The sequence below is a fragment of the Zerene cesonia genome, chromosome 3, assembly GCF_012273895.1.
Source record: "Zerene cesonia ecotype Mississippi chromosome 3, Zerene_cesonia_1.1, whole genome shotgun sequence".
Taxonomy (NCBI): domain Eukaryota; kingdom Metazoa; phylum Arthropoda; class Insecta; order Lepidoptera; family Pieridae; genus Zerene; species Zerene cesonia.
This window is the reverse complement of record NC_052104.1, coordinates 2296410-2308676: the sequence shown is the minus strand read 5'-3', so window position 1 is coordinate 2308676 and position 12267 is coordinate 2296410. Positions and strand designations below refer to the sequence as shown.

The 12267-nt window shown below is 33.4% G+C and overlaps 1 protein-coding gene across 8 annotated transcripts in view; it reads left to right on the top strand.

The window, feature by feature from the left end:
- LOC119837113 (peripheral plasma membrane protein CASK) overlaps positions 1-12267 on the top strand; it is a 146557-nt gene that overhangs the window by 121167 nt on the left and 13123 nt on the right. The gene's annotated exons all lie outside the window — the stretch shown is intronic.

The window sequence follows — 12267 nt, the reverse complement described above, 5'->3', positions numbered from 1 at the left end:
ATTTTCTCTCGTTACAAAATTATTACAGCTTACAAATGTTTACAGTTTTTCAGCGTAGATTTTTTAGTTTGCGGTAAAAATATTCTTAAATTTATAACATGTGCGCGCTTAACAAATTAACTTTGAGTATATTCACGTGGACTACCGTAGAGCGCAGAGTTTACTTCCGTCGTTTACCCATTTTTGTGTAAACCGTACGAGAATTGAATATGTATCGATATAGTTCGTGACAGGCATTCATTATGTTCCCTTCTGGTTAATGTACCGGGATCTTTCTTGCCTTTAATCTATTTAACGTTCATTGACTCTTTTTATTTCAGTGTAGATTAGACAATATGTCTTTGAACTTAATTCAATATCCTACTGTTGTTGTTGTATCTTGAAAAATAAAACAAAAGCTAGTTACACCAGTTAATTATAATTCATGATACTTGTAATTGAGCTTTAGTTTGATGGCCTTTAGCGATTTTCATATTTTAAGTATATTTGATCATTCACCGCGTTAAATAAGACATGAATTTATTATAACTTCTAATCAAAGAAATTATAATAAATGTAAGTAAAAGTAAGATTTGTTGAGACGTATATGCTTCGTGGGAACGCTCTAACAGTTGGTCTTAGAATATCTTATCTGTCCCTTCGACTCGCAAAATTTGACGGACGCATCGACGTTCCGTTGGAAGGATCTTTATATTGAAACGAAGTATTTTATCTTTCACGCCACGTATTCGCTTCTCCGATCTCCATATGGGTCGTAGCTGCGTACAGGTTGCCCTTGGCGATTCGCGAAGTGATGTCCTTTTCGGTTTTGACAACACTCGTGAATTGCTGGACAGTGGACACGCTTTACTATGGCCGGCGGTTGTGGTTTTCCTACCGCATTTCTTGGGTCTTTAATTCAATTTTAGGTTTTTGTCCAGAGATGGTAGCCTCGCGTTGATGATCATTAAGTTGTACTGCATGTCAACGCGTTTGTGGCTGAGTAGACACGGGGTATTGTTAAAATCTAATTCATCCAATTGGTCGATCAATCTCCATTCTATGCCGCGATCACAGGACAGATGTAACACGAAACAAACCGAGGATAACTACAGATGGTAATCCTGCTAGTTTGAGATACGGTGGGCTAATCACCCACTTGTTTTCCTCCGATACATAACGACACAAAATGAAACAAATACAGTCCTGAAACAGATATTCATACATAGTAAATACATATGACAAATTAGTAGGCTAATAATACACATAGCCCCACCAAAATTTCTTTAGAGTATTAGTGAATTTTAAAAGTTCAAGATTTATAGAACAAGAGTTTTTTTTTATAAATTATGGAGATAGATAACCCGCTATATTAATTTTTTCGTACAAAATAAGTCCTTATTAACGTGCGTTTTAGAGGTGCGTTTCATTCGAGAAAACATAAAAGTAAGTAGAGGTTAGCGTTTTCCGTTTAATTTAAATGTTTTCCAATTTAACTTCGCGTACAAAGAACGTTGAAAGCAATATTTCGTTAACTCCGCTTTAATCGAGGCTGTGCCATTCAAATTTGCGAAACCTGAAAGCTTTTTAAGTCATTGCAACTTTTATCGAATTAATGAGAAGTATTGTCATTTGAACTACATAGTTTTTCTGTGTCACAATTGACAGATTGGATTGAACGTATTTAGATTTCGAGTAAGAGATGCTACGAACTTCGTTTCGTACTTTTATAGTATGCATTTGAAAAGGAATGTGTGCAATTGCATGTACTTAGTGAATATGAATGTTTTAATTTATTACTACTTTGTATTAATTATCCCACTAACAGTACTGGCGCCGGCCCAAAATTCTTGTACCCTATTTAATTTTAAGCTCTATTATTTTTTTAGTATATTTCTTTCATTTTTTGCCTGATTTTATTACGTTTTAAAATGTTTATTTTTACTCAAACGAATCAAAAAGTTAAAAGCATTATGACGGCTTTAACTTTATCCGTTTAAAAGCACTATGCTATTTCCAAAAACACGCACCCGAAGGCTTCGTGAAAAATTCAATGCGAACGAAATATAAAAACAATTGAACGTCGACCCTAATACAACCATACATAAAGAAATATTTGAATACTATTTTTAAAATCTAACGCAAACTCGGCCCTCGACGATCTTTTGTTTCCTAGTTCTACGCTATGTAAAACTGCCATTGTTTATTGTTTGTTTTAATTGTGTTGAATACGGACAGTCAACAATCTCTTCAGAGTATGCCTTGAAACGTTTCAAGTGTTACTTTGTTTGTCAAAGATACACGCGAAAATAAAATAAACAATGGATCCATCTAAAAAGTTTTCTTAGACACACTGTCATTGAGGTGTGTATTTTTACAACCATTATATAAGCCTCTTTGATGATGATATAGTATACAACCTTATTGATATGATTTCAATTGCAGTGCTGTCTGAAGTCTTGAACCATAATCCTTTTGTTATATATGTAACTACTTATCTGCCAGCATAGGTTGTATATATTAGTTAGTATATGTCACCGTAAGATTGTAAACATCGTTATATTACAATCTATCTAGTAAGATTGTAAACTATCGATAGATTGTGAACCGTATCATTATGATTGCAATTTAACGCATCATTTTTCGCATGATTGTAATCTATCGATGGAAAGCGGTCACATTGTGAATATACATATCGCTCAATGCAAATTTTAGGACTTGCAGTTTCCAACATATAAATTACGTTTCAAATGCCAAGAAAAAATAAACATCATAGCAATATTGTCAAGGACAATTACACATTTACATTACCTTAATATTGTAATATTATATCCACGTGACTGTCACGCTAACTTTTCATTACTAGCTCATACTAATAATAAAGGGTCCGTCCCAAATCCTTCACCGAACGTGTCGAGTTTAGTTTAACAATAAATCTTCTAACTTATTCACATGAAATATAGTTACTCTCAGTTGAAGACATAAATACGTGGTGGTGTAACGGTCTAAAACTCATGCTATAATGCAGGCTTTGACCTGGAACATAACAAGTTTATGTAGTTACTGCATACCTGTATGTACGTGGGTCACAAAGCGTTGTTTTAGCTATCATCTGTTTCTAAACCTGGAATGGGCACACGACAAATGTACCTATCTATTGATAACTGAGTAAGGTTTATTTCATCTTGAAAGTTGTTTGTTGTAGCTCGTTTATTTTTTGTGTTTTCTATATTTTGAGCTGAAAGTATTGTCTTTGAACGCTAATTCAATTTTGTTCAATTGAAATCTTTTTTCATTTATATATCTGGATCGATAGTTAATCAAATATATTGTTATAAAAATTAGGTATTTGTTTGTGGTGGGACAACAACAAATAAAAACGCAGGTCACATGATGCTAAGGTATCGTCTTTACAATCGTTATTCTAATTTAAGAAGACGCTTTTAAAATTATATTGTGTGCTACAACATTTATTTTATAGCAATTTTGAAGAATTATGACAGGGTGCTGTTTTTCCAGTGAAAACAATGGGTGACTATGTTGACAATAAAGCTTCTAAAAATATCTCAGAAAGTTCTCCGACTTCGAGGTCGCTTTTCCAGTCAATATCTAGACAGATACATCGACTATATAAATCATAATTCACGGCCGTCGGCTAGTGTTGTGTATTCAACGATAACTATTTCTTTTATTCGCATTTCTTAAAGCAATAATTTATCATTAAGCGTCGTTAATTTAGAAGTCGCCGATTTGAAGTTCCAATTTCTCGTCTTAACCTATTTATCAATGTCAGTTGTGTTGCACGGATTAAGAGATAAATCTAAGAAATGTTTATCTATGAGATGTCATTATAGAAGCGCTTCATTCATAAAAATAATGATTCTTGTTTATTCATAGAGAACTTTGTTTCTAATTATGAAAGTGAACTAAAAGCCTAGGCACGAGGAAATTTAAATACGGAATAAAGAAATTCGGTTCATTTGTAATTGGTACAGAATCAGTCAAGCACGTGTATTTATATTCAGGGCTTAATAATGTTTCATTGTAGTACATTCACAAAGAAAACCTCGTCCTTTTCTACGACTTAGAAGCAATCTTAGTAGTGGAAAGTTGACCGCATTCATTTACTTGAAATCTCAAGCCATAGTCTTTAGAAGAGAGCATGAACTGTTTTCCCCGGAGCATTTCTAGTTTTATTTAAATAACCTTCAATAAAAACAACGTTAAATGTTACATTAACGTTACCAAACGTCATTACTCACGACTTATGATCACTAAAGTAGTTTACTTCCGACGATTGGCAACGGACCTTTCTATCTGTCTCCATTAGGGGACATTTCCCATATCTTTCTGCGGAATCATCCCGGGATTAATAGAAATTCTAGCCATTTATCTGCTGAACTTATCGTACTTTGAGCTAACATATGAACTTTAGGTTTTAGTTGAGAGTAAAAGATGGAATGATGATGTTAAAATATTTTGCGTCACACTTCACAACACACTTCACACTTTGGATACTTTGACCCGATTCTATTCAATTGAAGCCAAAGATAGGCTAGTTTTGATAACACGATAGACCTTTTTACATAATTAAAACAAGCAAATTGAACTCAGCTCATTAGTATATAAGCTCACAAGAGCAAATTTTAAATAATTTCTTTGTAATAAGTAATTTAACAAATACGATTTCAATTGTCGTTACCTAAATGAATACATTCTAATAAGTGAATGTGTTTATAATATTGAGATGTCGTCATTTACCAATCACGTTTGATTTACAGCACATTGCATATTAAATAAGTGATAATCAGGATAAGTGTCGCATTTAGAAAAAACACTTGTTCCGGTATCTTTCATCAGGGCCACATACACAATGGCACTTGGCGGCGATTTATCGTAGAAAAAATTGCTCCAAATGTACTTTAGGCGACTCATGCGCTGTGGGCTTATCTCTAAAATACCTAGAATTTATGGTAACAATTCCACACAGAGCGGTAGAGCATAGCCGCATTATTTAGTCTCTTTACACCCAATTTTAAAGAGAATACAATAGCACTAACTATTTTGCATGCTTAGACAAAATTGTACGCCCGCAATATAAAATTGTTATTATGCTAATAATTCGGTTTTACAGTCTGCACCGAACAGCATAGCGGTTACTGAATAGCGTCGATGAGTGTTAAAGGTTTTAATGTTATTCGTTGTAACAGTTTATGTTGTCATTAACTTGAACCATTCACATATTTTGTATAAAAGGTACGTAAAACTACATATCTAATGGGTGGGGTGGATGGTTCAAATGTGACCTCTATTTCAATAGCTATAAATACACGGAATATTTATATGGAGTACTTAAATGTCACAGTTTAATTTCTCCGAAATTATATTTCATCTTTCTCGCTATCGTATGTTGTTCAAATAAAAGAAAGCGATTGGAAATATTTCCTATTCAGGTTTTCTTACTTGATGTTTGAGAAATGTGTACTTTATTCGAGTACGGTTCGTGGTACGAATTTTAACGTTTGATGAGCACAAATGACATTAGATTGAAAAATTATTCCATTTGACACAATTCCTTGGTGCCGCAAAAAGATCTGAAAAAAAAACACAATATCTATATAGTCAAAACGAGTTTAACTATAAGGCTCTTAAAATTATAAACATTTATATGCATAACAGAAAGATAAAAGTTGAAACATGTATACAAAAAGAGTTGTCAAGTTTAAATGCGCTCGCAGGGAAATCTAATGGTTTAAAGCTATTGTTAAAGTACACAAAGCTTTTTAGTTAACGAAAATTGTGAAGAAAAGAAAGTTGTTATATTAATACCAACTTTATTTCTAATTGTATTAAATACGTATTTATTTGCATTATATTAATTTATAGGCATGTTAAATAAATCTGATTCCGGTAATAGAGTGAGCAAGTTAGTTACCAATTTAACCGACCGCACTAATGGGGCGTTACATACACACCCGCACACAGTTGCCTCAATGAATGGAAAATACATATTTGCTAATCAACGTATAATATTTCTTAATATTGATTCGTGATACTGATAACTCATATTAATTCTTATGATTTTTAAAAGAGTGTTTCATCTTAACTTGATCTAAAAATCAAAATATACTTCAAAAATTTCACAGAAATTCGCGCCATATTTAGCATATTATATAAATCGTAACGTAATCTATGCGTGTATGACCGTATTTCATGTCGTTCCACGTAATTTATTTGACAGTTACCTTATTATACACTACAATATATTCAGAGCAAAGAATCGAGCCCCTGGCGCACCTCGTCGGCCCCGAAACGTCATTCACGGTATTGTTCCACGGTTATTATTACTTCTTACGATTAGATATACAATTTTTATGTCGGAAAAAAGTTTGAACGAGTTTGTTTCAACAAACATTTACGGTAACTTTGAAGCTCGAATATATGTATGTACAATAAATTTCCACGAAACTTTTGCAATCCATTACAGCGCTATTTGCGTGTGTGCACACCACATCGGTCTGCGAAACACGAATCGGTAATTTATTGCCAGATTATGCAGCAATTAAATTTTGGATTTCGCGCACTTCTATTATGCCAATTATGGTGATCTATTCGTGATTATTCTTGTTTACGCTAACGTGGTTATTAAGTTTTGACGTGACGGTTGTGCTCCTAGAGATAATTTGGTATTGTGAGCCGCTATTTAGATAAGGTCATTTTTGCATGTTTGGATTGTGATGGTGAGAGAAATGTACTTATATACACAAATACTGTTTTGTGATTTTAGAATATTCATAATTAATTCGTGTTAACACGAGTTTTTTACCGCAATTGAATATTATTTCAAGTTCAATAATTCATATATCTGTAATGCTATAAACACATAGTGATCCCAATTGGACGCATTTGCATTCGACTTGTCGCTTTCTATGGCTGCGATGATGAAGTGGATGTCATAAACAATGGGATATTTGATTAAAGGCCAGCTTAGAAGGGCCCGTTACAGTCCGATTGTTATTAGGTATGCTAATCCTTGTCAATTTGAGGTGTTGTTACAATAACCAGTTTACAATTCCAATGATTTTAACAAATACTGAAAGGGCACAAACGTGTAAAGAAAGAAAGCCAAATGACAAAAAATGAAAGGAAATAGGTAATCATTTTTTTTATACGGTAATTGGATCTCAGCCCTCTATTAATTAATTTTAGAAATATTATTTTTTATTTTATCAATGAATTCATTAAACTATATAAATGTAACTGTTTTAAATTTGAACATATACAATAAATATCATTATTTGTTAGTTTATGTCGCTATTGTTCTTACCAATTCATCTTGTATCCTTAGAAAAGTTTTATAAAGCACAAAGAGTATTTTGTTTGTCGTAACCCCTATTGCCTTGTTATTGTTTCGAGTTAATATTCCTCTCTTGCTTCAGCGTTACGTCTTAATATTTTCCGTTATTTTCTGTGTAAATGAAACCCTTCTAATTCAGCAAGAATAAATGTATTGACTGTAATATTCTTAATTTCAGTAATCGTTTACATAGTCGTATACTAAACATAATTAGCAAGCCTAAATTGGAATCGGGCATTAAAACCTAGAACTGGTCGCCTTTGCGAAAGGCTCTTACGGAATTTCCATTGAATCCGAACGAGATAAACAAAGTAATCCGGATTCTAGCAAGTGATTCACTTTTCCCAAATGTCCGAGAGAAATGTAGACCGTTAGCGTAAATACGTCTAGAATTTAGACTGAGGTCTGTCTGATGGATGAGCTGGGAGGGATTTGGTGTTTGTACTGCCTATGTCAACTGTTGATTAATTATAAGACATCTGCTAAGAAGAATGGTGTGGATTTATTTTTGTTTCATTTTATTTGTCCTGGCCGATAAATAAATACTCCTGCTATAGATTGATGTACGTATATACGAGTATGCTAATGATAAACGGTAAACTTAATTATTCTATTTACAATCGTTTCTTGTATAGCTGGGCGGTTATACTGCAACTTTAGAACTTCACACAATTAAATGTATTATCAAATCATGTCCTCATTTCATAATTTACTATAAAGTAAAAGGTATACAATCAAACAAACACTCAAATAATACTTTATGTCCTCTCTTCGACACTCATCCATAGCCAAGACTTAATATGAATGCTACATCGCGAAATAATGTAACGTGTCAGTGACGCGTATAAATCAACGTCGGCCCACAGTCAAATTCACTTCCAAACATGTACATGGCCTGTTATGTACCGCAGTTCACAAGCTCCAATCTATGCGGCAAGCAATGTAACACGTAGCTACCAAATTTACGACTTCGTAGTTTCGTAATAACAACATGGGATATTGCATTCCAGAGACAGCGGACAGATTACCTCGACCGCTTGTCCCTCGGGTATGATTGCGTTCGATATTAAAATACACTGTGTGCAATCACAACGTTGTGTTACCTGATTATAAACTGAAGTTTAATATGGCCAATAGTTTCTTAGCAATTGCATGCACAAAGCCCCTAATGACTACTGCTTGAGAATCTCTTGTGCTTATTTGCTAAATTGCCGTGAAGTGCAGGTTATGCGGGCACTTGCAGAAATTGCAATTATCCAGCGCATAGCGTGTAACTCAAGGATTCCCTGAACTCGATTTCGTTGATCTAATTAAACGTCAATACTAAAACTTTAATTCAAAGCGCAGGAACATTTCCTGTTATAAACGCTGAAATGCATATCGACGCTCGCTCCAGACGAGTGGGGTATACTTAATTAGCTCCTATAGAAATGCAGTATTTAATAAAACGGGTGTCGTTTCAAACATAACCATCTTAATTTGTATTTGTCTTAATCAGGTTTCAAAGTATAATTCAATATAATGTGCACGTGATTTTAAATGAAATAGTTTATTTTCAAATAATCCTTATTAATCTTATCACTCTACCTTCGGAATTGTTTTTAGAACGTTCAGAGGTAGGATCAGTTCCCTTTTTTATAGCCCCTTATGTTTTACATAATTTTTTCCAATATTGCAACAATACGCTAGGTTTGGGACAGTTGCTGGTAATTTTTATGTTTATAAACGTAAAATCTCTTGTTCATCAAATAATTTATTGGTTTTTATTTTAAACACAATTTATAAACATCAATGTCGTCAACAAAGTATCACGGTAATATGTAATTGATTGGAACATATAATAATTAACTACATTCATATGATTTTATAAAAAGTTGTCGAAATAAACCAAGAGCATAGCATAGTGGGTAAAATAAATCCACGATGAACTCATTAAACATTTATTCAAAAAAACTCAAACCATTTTTTACGTTTAATGTGCATTCAATCAAAATTCCATTCCAGTTATTGTAAATTCAAGCGCTTCGATAGGAGCACTTAATAACTTGATCACGATTTCGCGTGGAAGTCGGCAATAACTTTTTCCCTTTTACAAAAGGACTCTTGACACGCTCGAATTACGCATTATGAAGAATGGTTCTTAAAATTGTCACAACAGAACGTTTCGGGTGTTCTTACAGGTGCTATTATCCGTTTGTTTATTCTTTCCATGCATCCAAGCGGAATAATCCCATACTGCCTAAATAAATACGAAACGTAATTTCGTCGCTGCTCCGAAATTCGCAAAGGAGTTGAATATAAATCAATTTAAATGATCGTCTCGGACTCGAAAGTATACAAATAAGGAGCTGTTAAAATGTCACGGTCTGGTCACGTCTTGGAGTATTTGTTAGATATGTACGATAGCGCCCGTGAATAACAGAACTATGAAAAATGCTCTAGTTTTGTTGAGTACGTGAAAGCTTCTTATATGAAGTTGGTTTACTATTACTGTTGCATGAGCCCTCCCCGATAACGGGGCCAATGTTACATTTGCGTATTTACTAGACTCATAGTTTCGACTTATCAATGTTTCTATGTTACAGTGCCACATACGGATCTTTTACCACTTATGTGACACTGACAGGGGGCGTGGGTGCACGATAAGGGTGCCAATGTAAATAAAATCCTTTGTTTCAGGAAATAGGAATGATAAAAGAAGCCGATAAACTTATCTTCTAGTTTTGAGGAAACTACCTTATTTTTCTATTATCTGCATAGAGTTTGATTCGTGAACGATGAAGTTATGACTGCTGAGTTTATTTATTTATATTTGAAGATTTAAGTTATTGGAATAATGTTAATATAACTGTTATAAATAAGATAAAATCTTTACCAAATCAAACTACACACGTAAAGATCTGTCATCAAATGACGTGTTGAAAACAACAGGGTTAGCACCGATTTTTACCATGTGGCCACAAGATCCTTGTTACATCATACTTTATTATAAGAGAAAAAAATGTCGACCTCGGAATGAGAAAATTCAGTATTTGGAAAGTAAATTAATATTCTATGATAATATTTCCTATTTTTCATTGAAAAAAAAAATTACGTAATGATGATATTGCTAGTAAACGATCGTTTTAGGCCACCACAATCTTTTTTCAATCGAACACGAAATAACATGACGGAACAAATAACCGTTTCACTATCTTCAATTTGGATACAATATTTTGCGATTCAACGAGCATTAACTTGTGTGCGCTGGCGTGCTGCCGCCAACCGTACACGTAAAGAATTTAGCACTAGCGCTCTCCAGTCTATATGGTGTCATATCGAGAGCACTTGTGATACCGCGCCGCCGTGTGCCAAGAAATATATCTAGCGCTCTTTGTACTAGACGCTGTGTAGGTAAATTGAAGCTTTATATACTGTGCTATGAGTGCTAGACAAGCAAATCAATTTGTTAGCGATATTCCTGGTTAGGCTCTCGAAGATGTTTTAGATACATGTTTAGGAAGAAAGCTTATTTATAACTTATTCAACTGCGTTGATAAATGAAGTAGTAACCCTGATAAAAAGTGTCCATGTCCTCATAAAAGTATGGATTTATTAAAAATTCGAATACGATAAGTACATCATTTATAAGCAGTTTGCAGAAGATGGCCTCACTTTACTCACTATGCATAGAATTTAAATTATAATCAACATTCCGTCTGCACTACTCCGCCATCTCGTATAGTTTGTGTAACTGATATCTATTTAAACAAATGTATCTACGCTTCAAGATAAACACTGAATATTGAAGACACGGCGATGCTGTGCAAACACAATGAATCCTATTTGCATATGAATGTGGCTGGTTTGTAACGAAATTAAAGCAGCGCTCTTATGTTACAAATTATTTTCAAAGCTCGTGTTGCATAAGTGGATTACACGTTAGCTACCTCGGCAATGGCTCGACGTTTTTACTGAATACTTAATAATTTGTGAGAATTACCGTCGCTTATTTACAAGCTCGTACAACTTCTGACATCAAATGTTGCATCGACAGCATATATAACAATTCTTGTTTGTTTTGTTTCTTTTTCGTGTTTGAATTCTTTTTTTAAATGCGTACGGTTGTTGATATTTTATAAGACTGTACAAATGAGTTATTAGTAGAATAATATATAACTGTAGATATTATTATAGTCCCTTGATTATATCATATTTACTTTTTAATATATCTAATTATAGTGTCGTATCCATTCTTTCAAAATATTTTATTAAAGACATTTTGTGTAGTCGAATTTATAACTAAATACAAACTGAATACAAATATGATCCTTAGACTCCAATCGTTATTGCCATCACGCTCGGATTCGCAACAATTTTTTCCAGCTCTTTTCCAATACAAGTTTAATTTGTCGAGCTGCAATGCGTTGTATTTCCACAAAATTTACCTTAAAATTTACGTTTTTATAACGTGCTCTATCGCTGCATACGTGCAATTTATATTCGATAAGACCTTTTTTATTAGTACGCTTTGCTGGGCATTCAATTTTAGCTCGTATGTGTCTAAAATATATTAAACTTCATGGAAGAAAATTGATACGATCTCTAAATTCGATCGATCTACGATCTCTAAATTCTCTACGATATTCTTATATCTCTATTATACGAAGTACACTCTATACATTGTTTTATATTTTTTTCATTCATATTTTATTATGAGTACTTTTTTCAAAAGGAAACACGAAATCTGTTGAACCATGATTTAACATTATTTCGCTATTTATCTTTCCGTATAAAAGTTTATATTCCATTATTAAATACATAAAAAGAAACCGTTATTTATTAGACCAAAAAGTAATTAGTTCAATCACCCTGAAATTCAATACACACACAAACGCACAGACCTATTGGGCAGTCACCCACCTATCTGTAAATTGTAATAAAACCCAATA